The sequence below is a fragment of the Rhinolophus sinicus genome, linkage group LG03, assembly GCF_036562045.2.
Source record: "Rhinolophus sinicus isolate RSC01 linkage group LG03, ASM3656204v1, whole genome shotgun sequence".
Classification (NCBI taxonomy): domain Eukaryota; kingdom Metazoa; phylum Chordata; class Mammalia; order Chiroptera; family Rhinolophidae; genus Rhinolophus; species Rhinolophus sinicus.
Genome location: NC_133753.1, coordinates 193,989,932 through 194,004,768, shown reverse-complemented (window position 1 = coordinate 194,004,768; position 14,837 = coordinate 193,989,932). Strand labels below are relative to the sequence as shown.

Here is a 14,837-nt window from a genome sequence, read left to right as displayed (position 1 = left end):
TAAAACCAAACCCTGGATTGCATTAAAACATCTGAGATGAAAAGCAGATATGTTTACTGTGATAGGATGCTTTAATATCCTGGAGAGAGGCTCACGGAACAGTCGGCTACATATCTCTGACTTGTGGTTTTGGGAATATAAGGCAAAATATTGGGGGGACTTTTAAATCTGTGTTCACCATGAGGCTCCAAAAGAGAAATGCTTCCTGTACCATACCCCAAAAGTCTAAATATGGAACAAGTACAAGACTATATTTCCTTTCTGAAGAAAACATTCACCTGTATGTCTAATTCTAAAGAGAAGGCTCAAACATTTCAGACTAAGCCCTGCACCTAAATTCATATAACCAGGCTATAGTTTGATCACTGTACTGAAAACAAACAAAAAACTGTCATCGGCAGCAATACCAACAACAAAATACCTTATATTAAATGGAGAAAACAAAGACAGAAGCACTGCACTGGGTGCCTCTTTCCCTGGACTGGGGTTCCCAGCACACGGGGATGAGGTGTGAGGCAGAGTCCACAAGATTTACCAAACACCCTCCCAACTGCTTACTTCTACTACTAAGTTGGGGACAAACAGCATGAACACACGGTAAATATCTCAGGAATGTAGGAAGTCTTGAGCAGGAAAATGAGAAGCTACAAAGGTAAAAAGACCTGTCATAGTTTCTTCCAGCTCAAGGTTGGGTCTATAATTTAAAAATGCCTGTAGAGTGCCGCTGTACCTGGTTCTGTGCTCATGAAACTCACAGGAACCATAGGGGCAGGTGCTGTGTCACTCTTCTGTTTCACAGATGCAAACACGAAAGCCCACAGGTTTACTCATCTGTCCAAGTTCACACAACTAGCAATGGGGGCAGGGGATGGGGTTTATACCCCCAACCCAGACAGTCCAGCCTCAGAGCCCATACACTTGCCATCACACGACGCTGTTTATTGGAGGAGAATAAACAATTCTGCTAAGAATAGTCAAGAATAGGATGAGGAATTCTGGACAACGCCTTAGGAGCCAAAGTGGTGAACAGGTTTACTCAGGAGTGAGAGGCAGAAGGTTTTACAACCGACTAGAGGGGAAGACAAATGCCCAGATGAAACTGGACCCTGTAGCTCTTCGAGACATCAGGAACGACACGGAAAGAAGACAAAGCAGGAGGAAGAAGCCAACAACCCAAGAGCTTATGAAACAAGAATATTGCTGGGAAAGGATTGCCTCAGCCCCCGAGATGGTGTTTCAAATGGTGGCTGCCACAGCCCCAGAGCGCCCACGCGTGACTGTTAGGGCCTCTATTTCATGCTCATTGTCCACGTCTCGGAACAATCAAATACAGATGCCACATGTAAAGGGGACACGGAGTAACGTCAAGCAGATCGGTCCACAGCTTCCTCTTTCCACAGAGAACCTCCAATATCTCTCCAAACCGCCCTAAACCAATTGTTTGACAGGGAGACTAGGAGCAGTTTTCAAAGAAATGCTGAAATACATTTCCCCACTGAGAAAACAAGGGGAGAACATGTGCGCAGTGTGCAGTGTATGTTGTTCTCCAGTTCACCACTGTCGCTTTAGCCAGGGTGCTGAACTGCATTTGGAAGCACATGCTGCTGCCCTGCCGTGGTCCCTCAGGACGCTGATGGACCCCTGACCCTGTGACCTGTGGCACAGCCAGGAAGCTCCGATCCTTAGAAGGCAGAGCCTTTTGAAACCAGCTTCCTGTTCCTTTTCCAAAGACAGCAAAAAAAGCAGAAGTAATTGTCAAACAGACAGCCAAATATCTCTTGCATTTATAGATATAAATCTGGACGGAGGGGATGTTTGATTCTCACCAGGCAGGATAATAAGATGCATATTGTTTCCTTTCCACTATTCAAGTTCTGTCTCTGATTAAAATGCAACTCACCACAAAGCAGTGTCTGTCACTCCTGAGTGAATTGAACAAGTTATAAATCAGGCATTGCCTTCTTGTCTACAATGATGTGAGTGCATGGAAGAGAGATGTGAGGGGTCCTCTCTTCATGATTATTGTTAGAGCTACAAAGGATCAGAGGAAGGTGTGCTGCTAATTTGGAATAAGAACAGGCGTGAGGATATGTCAACTTGTTAAAGTATATGCACGAAGACGCTGCTTTCTCATGCTTGTAACACACACTGAGTTGTGGATGACAGTGTTGTGCACAACACATCATGGGATAAGAAGACTCGTGTTTCGTGACATTAGCACTTCGATGTTACACCTTTTCTGACATCACAGTGATCAAGCAGATGGGAGGGGTCCTGAGAGGAGACCCACAATGTCAGTGAACACCAGTAATGAGAACAGAAGCATCACACGCTGGAGAAGACTGGGACCATGGACAGCCAGATGCTAAACATCCAAACGCCTTCTTCTGGCCTGTGCTCCACCCATCCCAGTGCCCACCGCATCCACCATGTTCAGATGGTACAAGTGCATGACGGACCCAGCCACCGATAGGCTCTTGCTGCAGACATACCGGTCTACATCGACGAGAAAGGGCAGTAAAAACAAAAAGGAATTCCAATTTTCCTACTCTACAAAAAACTAACTAGAATCCAAGTCTATCATTAATTCTTTTGCAAACAAAGGCCATCTTGTTCGACACGCTTGCCAAAGGCAGGTTGGACAATGCCTGGCATGGGGCACGGGGGCTATGGCTCTGCCCAGCCCAGCCTGAAACCTGGGGGTGGACTGCTGACATCTGGACGGCTCCTTCATCTTGGGCGACGACTCGGGGCATAAAACACCTACTGTGCTGGAAGGATTCAAGAGACAAGTACAGAGTAAAATCTGAATGCACGGTGGCTATAATTATTATTTCATGATTTACTCTTGATTTCTCTTCTAATAGTTTATATTTAACAGAACTTCACACAATAATCATGAATAATCAAACATGCATATATTAAGCTTAACGGTGATCAGCATTTGAGGAACATGAAAACAGCCGTGCTGCGTTTTTAAAACCGCAAGCTATTCCACAAAGAGAAAAAAGAGTCAATGGAAGAAATTTTTAGCTATGACACACGGTTAGCCAGAGATGGTTGGGTCCCTAATCTGTTGGTGTCAGTCAGTCCCAACTCCATTTCCATATATATTCCTCGATTTCAGACTCTCTTTTACTGTACACATTGTTCACCTTGTCACAGCTACATGAAGCTGTGCTGCGAGGCTTCCAAAGTCAATCTATACATCTAGGCATTTATTTATTTTCAAATTTTTTTTTTAATTTTTTTTTTATTGGGGAATATTGGGCAACAGTGTGTTTTCCAGGACCCAGCAGCTCCAAGTCAAGTCATTGTTTTCAATCTAGTTGTGGAGGGTGCAGCTCACTGGTCCATGTGGGAATCGAACCAGCCACCCTGTTGTTCAGAGCTCACGCTCTAACCAACTGAGCCAACCAGCCGCCCCTCATCTAGGTATTTACTATGAGTGGGTAACTAAATTAAATACAATGTGGTTTAAAAGCCATTGATGTAGTAAAGTTCATTGTCTAAGATTTCTAGTGAAAGATGGATAGATAGATGATGACAGATAAACATATCTGTGCGTGTGGCACATAGGTACGTACAGCAAGCACTGAGGCGTATGTATAGATGGCTCAATACCTCCACCTACTGGCTGTATGAACTTCACAAGCTACTTAACAACATGGATTCTGTTTCCTCCTTTTCAGGATGGTGGGTACAGAACCCAATACGCGACATCACTCGAGAATCAAAGGCAACACATGCCAAGTGACTAGCCCTTGATTGGTATTCATCAAAATATAGGTCACTGTTTGTTTAAATTATAAAATAACATGCATAAATAATAAATATATAAATTAATAGAACCACACCGGTAAACACATCAAGGTTGGTGTTCACTGAACAAGTTGAGTCATTAGCTTTCATTCTGTATATCGAATTAGGGTCTGTGTTCCTTTCCGCAGATCTGGAACCACACCAGCTGCAGGGGTCCCACTCCAGAGGGACTTCAGTGGCAGCCAGAGGGCGCCTCAATCATCAGGGACTTCCTGACCACTCACTGCGGGGACTGCCAGGGCACTGGGTATTCCAGAATGGAATGACTCCTACAATCCATGCCCCCAAGGACAGTACGAGGAGAGAAACAAGACACAGACTGCCAGGAATCACACTGATGGTGACAAGGAGGGCCAAGGGCAGGGAGATGAACTTGAGAATCAGAAAGGAGGGAGAGGAAAGGGCAGAGAGGAGGTGGGGAATGGGCCACTAGAAGAGAGCACAGCTGGACAGAGGGCCCTAAGGGTGGCTGGGAATGGAATGACGCTTGTGTTGGCACAGAAGGGATCGCCGGGACAGGAAGTAGAAGGCCAGGCCAGCCACCCACAGAGAGGCGGCAGGTTCCCACTGCCATAGGAGACACTGAAGAGTTTTAGAGAAAAGCTTATGATCCAAATTCCTGTGCGTGTGGGTCAGGTAAAAGGGGGAGGGGCGGCCTATGTCAGGGACCACTAATGGTGACACGGCAAAGTGAGCCTTGGATCCCGGGTCCTTCTCTCACCGAGCACCTGGCAGAAAGAAAGCTGTTGCCGAAACACGCGTAGTGGGACTAGGAACAGGGTTCCAGCAAACTCGATTCCTTCCTTCTTCAAGCCCTACTGAAATGCGTTCTTCACATGCACTTGCTGATTCGAGTAGCAGCGACTCGTACCAGAGACCTGCGCTCTCTCCCTAACCGAGAATTGCCACCTCTGCATGAGCACGTATCTTGGAGCCCAACACACTCACCTAGAATTCTCCCTCTTTCTGTCTACAGGAGCTTCATTCATCGGCTACACGTCTAAATGCTCTAGCTCAAAGCCACAAGAGATAGCCTTGTCCATTCTGCTCTTTCTTTCCAGTCCAAGCACAAAGCCTCAGGCAGCCTTTCCATTCTCCTGGAAGATTCTACCAAATCACACGCTTCACCTTGTGTCACCTGCCGAACTTGTGTGTCCATAAAGGGCTGCATTACATTACCCCACAGGCTCTTCTGCTTTAGGTTTAATAATCCCAGTTCATCCCATCTCCTCTTGCAAGCTTTTATAAGAAAACACTCTCTACCATTTTCAAAATCCCCATATCCCTCTTCTCTGGTCTAAAAACAGCACCAGGGAAAGATGGAGGCAAGTTAGGATGTAGCTGTTTCCTAGCATGTTGCCTAAACAAGGGGGATGCTGGAAGCATGTGGACGGGGCAGGATGTAAGCTCTGCAGTGGGACCTGTGTTCAAATCCTAGGTCAGCTGCTCATCGCCGTGTGGCCCTGGTTCAGGGGGCTAATCCCCCTAACCTCAGCTTGCTCATCTGTAAAATAAGGACCAGGTCACCTGCCTTGGAAGGTTGCACAGAGGACTACAGAAGCTCCCAAGCTCTTCCCAAAGCCAAACATGCACCAAAGAAAGGGCATAGTCACTGTTTGGTGGTCTGCTGCCACTGTTTTGGTGGTCACTGTTTGGTGGTCCACTACATCTTTCTGAATCCCGGTGAAACCATTACATCTGAGAAGTACGCTCAGCAAATCGATGAGATGCACCGAAAACTGCAACGCCTGCACCCGGCATTGGGCAACAGAAAGGGCCCAGTTCTTCTCCACAACAACGCCCGAGCGCTCGCCGCACAACCAATGCTTCAGAAGTCAAACGAATAGGGCTATGAAGTTTTTCCTCATGCACTTATTCACCTGACCTCTCGCCAACCAACTAACACTTTTTCAAGCATCTTGACAACTTTTTGCAGGGAAAACGCTTCCACAACCAGCAGGATGCAGAAAATGCTTTCCAAGAGTTCATCGAATCCCAAAGCACAAATTTTTATGCTACAAGAATAAACAAACTTATTTCTCATTGGCAAAAATGTGTTGATTGTAATCGTTCCTGTTTTGATTAATAAAGATGTGTTTGAGCCTAGTTATAATGATTAAAAATTCACGGTTCGAAACCGCAATTACTTTTTTTTTTCCGCAATTACTTTTGCACCAACCTAATAAAAAGTGATACTACTAAAATGAGAATGCTTGTGGATTTCAAGTGCCTTTCCCTCCATGTGAGGTCATGGCTGTAATATCAGAGAATGGAGGAACCTGTGGAGTTCAGCAGGACAGCCCAGCAGACTCACAAACATTTCCTCCAGAGGAGAAAATAAGCAGGTTGCTGAGTGTTAATGAGATTGAGCCCATGTAGATGTCCACGCTGAGTTATTAAGGTTAATTTATGAATTCGTTTTTCCAAGTCCCTACCGAGGTTTTATTGATGTGTAAGCATGCAGTTCCCTCACAACCTCCAAACTTAATTTGCCCACTATTCGCTTGGAAATGTCATTTCCCCCTTTGACATGGGTTTATTGATTCCCCAATTTCATTGCACATTCCTTGAAGTCAAGTTTTATAGCTTCTCTATTTTAGGCATTGGTCATTAAACATTCATTATCCTGCCTTACAGTAATCATTTAATAAGGGTCATTAGCAATTTGTATTTTAATGCGTTAAAGTTGTTAAGGTGTTTCTCTAAACACATACATTTATTTTAAGAGTGATTTTGGCACAGGGGAAAACTCCGATTTTAAAACTTGTATTCATTACCAAACACATAACTCAATGTTTCAAAATTCCTTCAGAAAATTATCCAATCAATCACCTTGTCCTTGGTCACTGACTGAATAAATAATAATTGAAAATTGGAGGCCAAAGGAGATGGCAAAAAGAACATTTTTTAAAATGTTTGGACCTGAGTCAGTTTCAAACATATAAACCCATTTTTTTTGGTTTGTTTTTTAAATTCTGGGTTATAACTAATACAACCCATTCCCTTTGTTTAACAACATCATTCATATTTCTGCCATTTGTGAAGTGTGCTTACGTCCTACCCTTTCAACAAATGTTGATGGAGCCTCAGCTGTGTTTCAGGCAGTAAGGCAGACGCTGAGCACAAAGATTGCTCGCACATAATCCCTGCCCTCAAGGAATTCATATACTCGTGGGGAAAACAAAGGCATCAACTACTCATCTATTAACTCATTTATTCAAAAAATATGGATTGGGTGCTTACTATGTGCCCAGAGCTCTTGAAAGCATGCGAGATGCACCAGTGAACAAAAGAGATAAACCCACCCACCGGGGAACTTTCATTCCAATGGAGGGAAGGAGGAGGTACTGAAACAGCCTAACAGCTGAGGCTAAAACCTGAATGTGGTAAAGGGGCCAAGAGGGCTAGGTGGGAGAGGGTGTGACTTCAGCTGCGGTCCTGTTGAGAAGTGGTGTTTGCGCAAAGACTGGAAGGAGCTGAAGCAGCTGGCCACGTGGATTATCCAAGGAAAGAGCTTTCCACACAGAACAGGGGCCAGCAAACTACAGCCCACAGGCCAAATCCTACCTGTTGGCTACAAATAAAGTTTATGCGTACACAGCCACGTGTCCATCTGCGCTTTCGAGGTGGCTGTTTTCCTGCTAAGACAGCAGAATTGAAAAGCTGCAATGGAAACCACATGGAATGCAAAGCCTAAGACATTTACTCCAAAAATACAATACGGCAATTTATAGTTTGGACATTCAAGCATTTCTTGGTTAGCATGCTGTTATGGGTTGAATTGTATCCCCCTAACATATATGTTGACATCCAAACCCCCAGTACCTGTAAATGTGGAAATGGGATCACTGCAGATATAATTAGTTAATATGAGGTCATTGGAGTAATGTGGGTCCCTAATCCAATATGCCTGGTGTTCTTATGTGAAGGTGGCCACATGAGGACATAGAGACACACAGGGAGGAAACCATGTAAAGACAGAGGCAGAGACTGGCGTGATGCTGCCACAAGCCGAGCAACACCCACAGCCACCAGAAGCTAGAAGAGTCTCCTTCCCTCTGAGCCCCCGAGAAGGAACCAATCCTGCCGACACCTTGACTTTGGACTCTGGCTTCCGGAAATCTGAGACAATAAATTGCTGCTATTTTAAGTCCCACAGTTTGTGGAGTTTTGTTCTGATAACCGTAGGAAACAAACATAGGCACTGTCCAAAATGCCACTGAAGGTATGGCTTGGCCAGGGAGAGCTGCTCGGTGGCGGCTGCACCTGGCAGGAGGTTGGGCAGGAAGATGCCTAGTTTGGTGCTGGCACAGGCACACAAGACACATCAGTGACGGCCACGTTGGGAGTTCACCCCATGTCTAAGTTAAGTAATAGAATTGTGGACAAGGGCTGCATCTGTGTATAAGCAAGTTATCTACACACAACTTAATCACAAGCACTGCATCTAAGCCCCCACATTTTGTTGCCCACGGTTAGTAGGTGCTTTCCTCTTGACCTCTCCTGCTGAGATAATTCTCTTTCCTGGACACAAAACTGTTGGAAAAACTGGACAATGCCCAGAGCAAATATGTGAGTTCTATTTATCATGATATGTGAGCAGCTGTCAGTGGAGTGATAGCCTCCCGTGGCCCTGAGTCTCGTGAACACGTGGAGGGACCACGGGTGGGCAGCGATGGGCAGGTCCTGAATGTGCCTTGGAGGACCTAGAGGTGGTATCAGCAGGACAGGAAGGTCAGGAGAGGCCAGCCTCAGAGGGGCGGCAGGTGGCACAGCAGGAAAGCACGGAGGAGGCATCTCAGCGTCAGGACAGAGGAAGAAAGTGTAGGCTGCTAGGTGGCTGGCATTCAGGGACCAGAGCGCAAACCGTTCACCCATTCACTCAGTCAACAGACGTTTATTCACTGTCAACCACACGTCACATATCCTATCAGCCTATGGGACTTCACAGTAATCACCACCATTTTTGAATACTACCGTGTTTCCCTGAAAATAAGACCAGGTCTTATATTAATTTAGCTCCAAAAAAACACATTTATTTTAAGAGTGATTTTGGCACAGGGGAAAACTCCGATTTTAAAACTTGTATTCATTACCAAACACATAACTCAATGTTTCAAAATTCCTTCAGAAAATTATCCAATCAATCACATTGTCCTTGGTCACTGACTGAATAAATAATAATTGAAAATTGGAGGCCAAAGGAGATGGCAAAAAGAACATTTTTAAAAATGTTTGGACCTGAGTCAGTTTCAAACATATAAACCCATTTTTTTTGGTTTGTGTTTTAAATTCTGGGTTATAACTAATACACCCCATTCCCTTTGTTTAACAACATCATTCATATTTCTGCTATTTGTGAAGTGTGCTTACGTCCTACCCTTTCAACAAATGTTGATGGAGCCTCAGCTGTGTTTCAGGCAGTAAGGCAGACGCTGAGCACAAAGATTGCTCGCACATAATCCCTGCCCTCAAGGAATTCATATACTCGTGGGGAAAACAAAGGCATCCACTACTCATCTATTAACTCATTTATTCAAAAAATATGGATTGGGTGCTTACTATGTGCCCAGAGCTCTTGAAAGCATGCGAGATGCACCAGTGAACAAAAGAGATAAACCCACCCACCGGGGAACTCTCATTCCAATGGAGGGAAGGAGGAGGTACTGAAACAGCCTAACAGCTGAGGCTAAAACCTGAATGTGGTAAAGGGGCCAAGAGGGCTAGGTGGGAGAGGGTGTGACTTCAGCTGCGGTCCTGTTGAGAAGTGGTGTTTGCGCAAAGACTGGAAGGAGCTGAAGCAGCTGGCCACGTGGATTATCCAAGGAAAGAGCTTTCCAGACAGAACAGGGGCCAGCAAACTACAGCCCACAGGCCAAATCCTACCTGTTGGCTACAAATAAAGTTTTATGCGTACACAGCCACGTGTCCATCTGCACTTTCGAGATGGCTGTTTCCCTCCTAAGACAGCAGAATTGAAAAGCTGCAATGGAAACCACATGGAATGCAAAGCCTAAGACATTTACTCCAAAAATACAATACGGCAATTTATAGTTTGGACATTCAAGCATTTCTTGGTTAGCATGCTGTTATGGGTTGAATTGTATCCCCCTAACATATATGTTGACATCCAAACCCCCAGTACCTGTAAATGTGGAAATGGGATCACTGCAGATATAATTAGTTAATATGAGGTCATTGGAGTAATGTGGGTCCCTAATCCAATATGCCTGGTGTTCTTATGTGAAGGTGGCCACATGAGGACATAGAGACACACAGGGAGGAAACCATGTAAAGACAGAGGCAGAGACTGGCGTGATGCTGCCACAAGCCGAGCAACACCCACAGCCACCAGAAGCTAGAAGAGTCTCCTTCCCTCTGAGCCCCCGAGAAGGAACCAATCCTGCCGACACCTTGACTTTGGACTCTGGCTTCCGGAAATCTGAGACAATAAATTGCTGCTATTTTAAGTCCCACAGTTTGTGGAGTTTTGTTCTGATAACCGTAGGAAACAAACATAGGCACTGTCCAAAATGCCACTGAAGGTATGGCTTGGCCAGGGAGAGCTGCTCGGTGGCGGGCTGCACCTGGCAGGAGGTTGGGCAGGAAGATGCCTAGTTTGGTGCTGGCACAGGCACACAAGACACATCAGTGACGGCCACGTTGGGAGTTCACCCCATGTCTAAGTTAAGTAATAGAATTGTGGACAAGGGCTGCATCTGTGTATAAGCAAGTTATCTACACACAACTTAATCACAAGCACTGCATCTAAGCCCCCACATTTTGTTGCCCACGGTTAGTAGGTGCTTTCCTCTTGACCTCTCCTGCTGAGATAATTCTCTTTCCTGGACACAAAACTGTTGGAAAAACTGGACAATGCCCAGAGCAAATATGTGAGTTCTATTTATCATGATATGTGAGCAGCTGTCAGTGGAGTGATAGCCTCCCGTGGCCCTGAGTCTCGTGAACACGTGGAGGGACCACGGGTGGGCAGCGATGGGCAGGTCCTGAATGTGCCTTGGAGGACCTAGAGGTGGTATCAGCAGGACAGGAAGGTCAGGAGAGGCCAGCCTCAGAGGGGCGGCAGGTGGCACAGCAGGAAAGCACGGAGGAGGCATCTCAGCGTCAGGACAGAGGAAGAAAGTGTAGGCTGCTAGGTGGCTGGCATTCAGGGACCAGAGCGCAAACCGTTCACCCATTCACTCAGTCAACAGACGTTTATTCACTGTCAACCACACGTCACATATCCTATCAGCCTATGGGACTTCACAGTAATCACCACCATTTTTGAATACTACCGTGTTTCCCTGAAAATAAGACCAGGTCTTATATTAATTTAGCTCCAAAAAAACACATTAGGGCTTATGTTCAGGGGATGACCTCCTGAAAAATCATATGAGGGCTTATGTTCGGGGAAATACGGTAGCTGTGTACGAGACACTAATATTCATCATCTCTTCATTGTCTCAATTCATTCACACGACAGCCAGGTCAGTTGGCTAGTTATCTCCACTTTGCAGATAAGGAAACTGAGAATTGGGAGACAAATGAACACCCCAAAGGCTGAGTGTTGACTCACCCTCACATCTTTCTGCTGCCAAAACCTCCACCCTGTACCTATGAGCTGATGCCACATGTGAAACCAGACGGAGCACAGTCCCTAACCACAGGGGTGGGGGGTCTGATGTAGTGAGGAGAAGAAATGCGAATGAGGGTGCCTGGGCTCCTAGAAGACGAAGGACGTGGAGAGGTCAAGGAAGGCTTGTTGGTGGAGCACAGGACCCTTGGCGGATACGAGGAAATGAGCCAGGAGAACTGAGTGGGGGCAGGTGAGGGGATTCTAGGCAGAGGCAGGGACTGAAAGGTGGGGTCAGATAATGAAGCAACTGCTAAGGCTGGTGAAGGTACTCAGGCTGACCTGAAAACTGGGGGCCGGGGTTGAATTCAAGAAGGTATGTTGTCCCTACTCTGCTGGTTCCCACAGTCTTTAAGAAGAGCTAGTTACCAGTATTATAAAGAGCAGAGATTTCACAAGAAAATCCAGACTTCTGACTTCTGTAGAAAAATCAGACCATGGCCGGGCACTGCCTCGGGAAGGAGGCAGCAAAAAGGTACTGGCCGCCCTGCCCTTGCGAGTGAACTGGGCACCACAGTTCCCACCTCCCCCGGTGTACACCTGCCCTCTTTCTCTTATTGCCATTTACTAACTGGCTCCTGTGGTTGTCACCCCCTTGTACACAGTCAAAGACTTGAAGAAAAAGAATACGATCAGATCAGTATTGTAGAAAAATCAATCTGCTTGTAGATAAGGAGGTTGCCTGGGATACGCAGGCAGACCACGCATTTATTCTTCCTTACATAATCATTTTTACGCACTTATTAAACATTGCTGAGCAGTGGCAGGCTCTGTGCATACCCAGGAATGAATGAAACAAGTGCAGTCTGCTGGGGGACTAGTTTTCTAAAGGGAGAGCAGAAATCAATACCCAAATAGATAATCCATAAAATGATGACAAATAGGAATTCCTGCTAGGAAGGAAATCAAAGGGTGATGGGATGGAGGCTCCTCAGACAGGATGATAAGGGAAGGCTTCTCTATGGAGGAGATATGGACTTGGAAGCCTAGACCTCCTCACAGCCCCTCAGGGAAACGTGTGTCCTGGCAGACTCACTGAAAGGGGGTCCACGCTGATTCTCACGTGCATGCCAGCTTCCTGTTCCTTCTACCTGCCTGTAGCTGTTGCCATGTATATGGCGGGCACTGTCGGAAAGGAGCGTGTGGATGCCAGAATTCTTTCAGATTCAGGATGGCCACCTTGACCTCTCTGGGGACCTCAGTGTGATGGGCAAGATGGGCACTCACATCCGGGACAAAAAGGCAGCTGGCTGGTGGCCCAGTGTTTCCCACACGCCTCTCTGGAGCAGCAGCAGATCCTGTAGGAGAATTGCGGGCAGGAGGCTGAGAAGGTGGCCGGATGAAAACGCCATAGGAGGAGCTGAATTGGCTGGCTGTGTTCACACCATATGGACAGGACACTTACAGCCCCTTATGGGTCTCAGGGAACAGCACGCTACACTCTGCCCGGGGCCATCTTTCTGGGGCTGGCACCCAAGATCTATAAGCGGAAAAAGTGACCTGGGGACTTTGAGGGTGGGGCAGGGAGGCTATCAATAAATTGTTGTCTAACCTTTAAAAATAAAGTGGGTTGGGGAGAATGTCTCAGGTGGAGGGGGCAGCCTGGAGATGGTCCAGAGCGGGAGAGGGCATGGGTGATGGGGAACAGCTTGGCTGGGAATGGAAGAGATGAGGTCCTTGATATCCCAGAGCAAAGCCATGGAAGGCAGCGGGCAGTTTCTCTTCTCAGAAGACAGAAGGCATTAAAGGGTGTTAAGCCTGGGCTTGGCATGATCTGGTTTCCAGTGCTGAAGGGTCACCCTGGCTAGTCTGTGGACAACAGACAGGAGAGGGCCTGATGTAGCATTTCGGATGAGAACTGGGGACATCTTAAACACAGAGAGAAGCAGTGGGAATCAAGAGGGAACCCCTCACCACGCACTGCACACAGCCTCCTTCCTCCTCCCCACTAAGCTCTTTTCCGAACAAATCTCCACTTGCTGGCGCCTGTGCCTTGCCTCTCAATCTGTTGAAAATGCAGAAGAACATCACGGCATCATTTAATGGGTTTCTAAAATCACAAAGGGAAACAAGAGCCTCCCTGGACACGGCAGAGCTAAGGGTGTTTATTTTCAGCTTGTTGGGTTTCTTTATTTGTTCTTGTCTCATTTACGAAAGAAGAAATATGAGCATTTTTATTAAAAGAGAGTGATCATCATTAGAGAGGAAGAAATTTAAGGCTATGGCGAAAAAGAAGGGATAATGAATATAGCAGCAATCTATGGAAAAAAATTATTTCAGAACACAGTGGAAAGAACTGAGACAGAGCGTCTGGTCAAAGAGCAGAATCGGGCCATCTCATCAGTTCGTGGGTATCGGAGTCACGTATACAGAAACAGCTGGTGTTTATAACTCATGCAATGACCTGGATTATTTTTCCAGGATATTCTTAAGGGTATCACTTTTGGGGAAAGAAAGAGACTGTGCTCCAAATTACTTTTTACTTTGCTTTCGGCAAACTCTGATTGCAATGCTTTTGGGGTGGGGGGGTATTTTTATTTTTAACTGGAAACTTTGCTTGGCTAGTAAAAATCAACAAATAAATAGGAAGAAGAACTTGAGCTACACAGATGAAAGCTTCAGAGATGAAGGGAGACCCTGCTTAGAGAGTCGATGGGTCTAGCTGTAACCAGTTCACCAGAAATGATGTTCATGGAGAGAATCTAACTATTGCTCCGGTTTAGGAAAACAGCTCATGTTGCCCTTTGGAAGCACAGAGTCCTTCAACTTCCTGGAGAAACTTGATGAGGACATTTTCTCCTCTATGAGGGAGTCTTTGAAAGGTAAACTGTGATGGTTGGTTTGACTATGTTATTCGACCAAACACTTGTGTCACACACAGACACACACACAAATATGCATAAGCAATAGGTCTAAACCTGTGCTTCTCAATCAGAGGCAACTTTTGGAAATCGTGTTTCTTATCCATATGCGGGGAGGGGAACTATCTAGTAGGCATAGGTCAGGGATGCTGCTGACCATCCATGAGATCCAGGACAAATCTGCCCGCCCCTCACCACACACAGACCCCCGAAATAATTATCTAGCCAAAAATGTCAATAGTGCTGAGGTGGGGAAGCTCTGCTCCATATAATTAGCTGGTACTTGGCAAAAGGCCAGTAAATCTTTGTAGAACTTGAAAGCTCAAATAGTAAATATTCTAATGGCAATTTGATGATTTCATCTTGTGCAAACTCTCAAATAAACGCTTGAGGGAGTGGACTACATATGGCACATTTAATCGCTCCATAACACTGTGTCTGCAAGTGTGTGTGTGTGCGTGCGCATGTGGCCACCTTCCCACAGGAACATATACACGTACAGAGGGCTGACTTTCAGC

The 14,837-nt window shown here is 46.0% G+C and overlaps 1 protein-coding gene across 5 annotated transcripts in view; it reads right to left on the bottom strand.

The window, feature by feature from the left end:
* The window catches only part of SEMA5A (semaphorin 5A), a 422,672-nt gene that overhangs the window by 120,978 nt on the left and 286,857 nt on the right, over window positions 1-14,837 (bottom strand). The window lies entirely within an intron of this gene.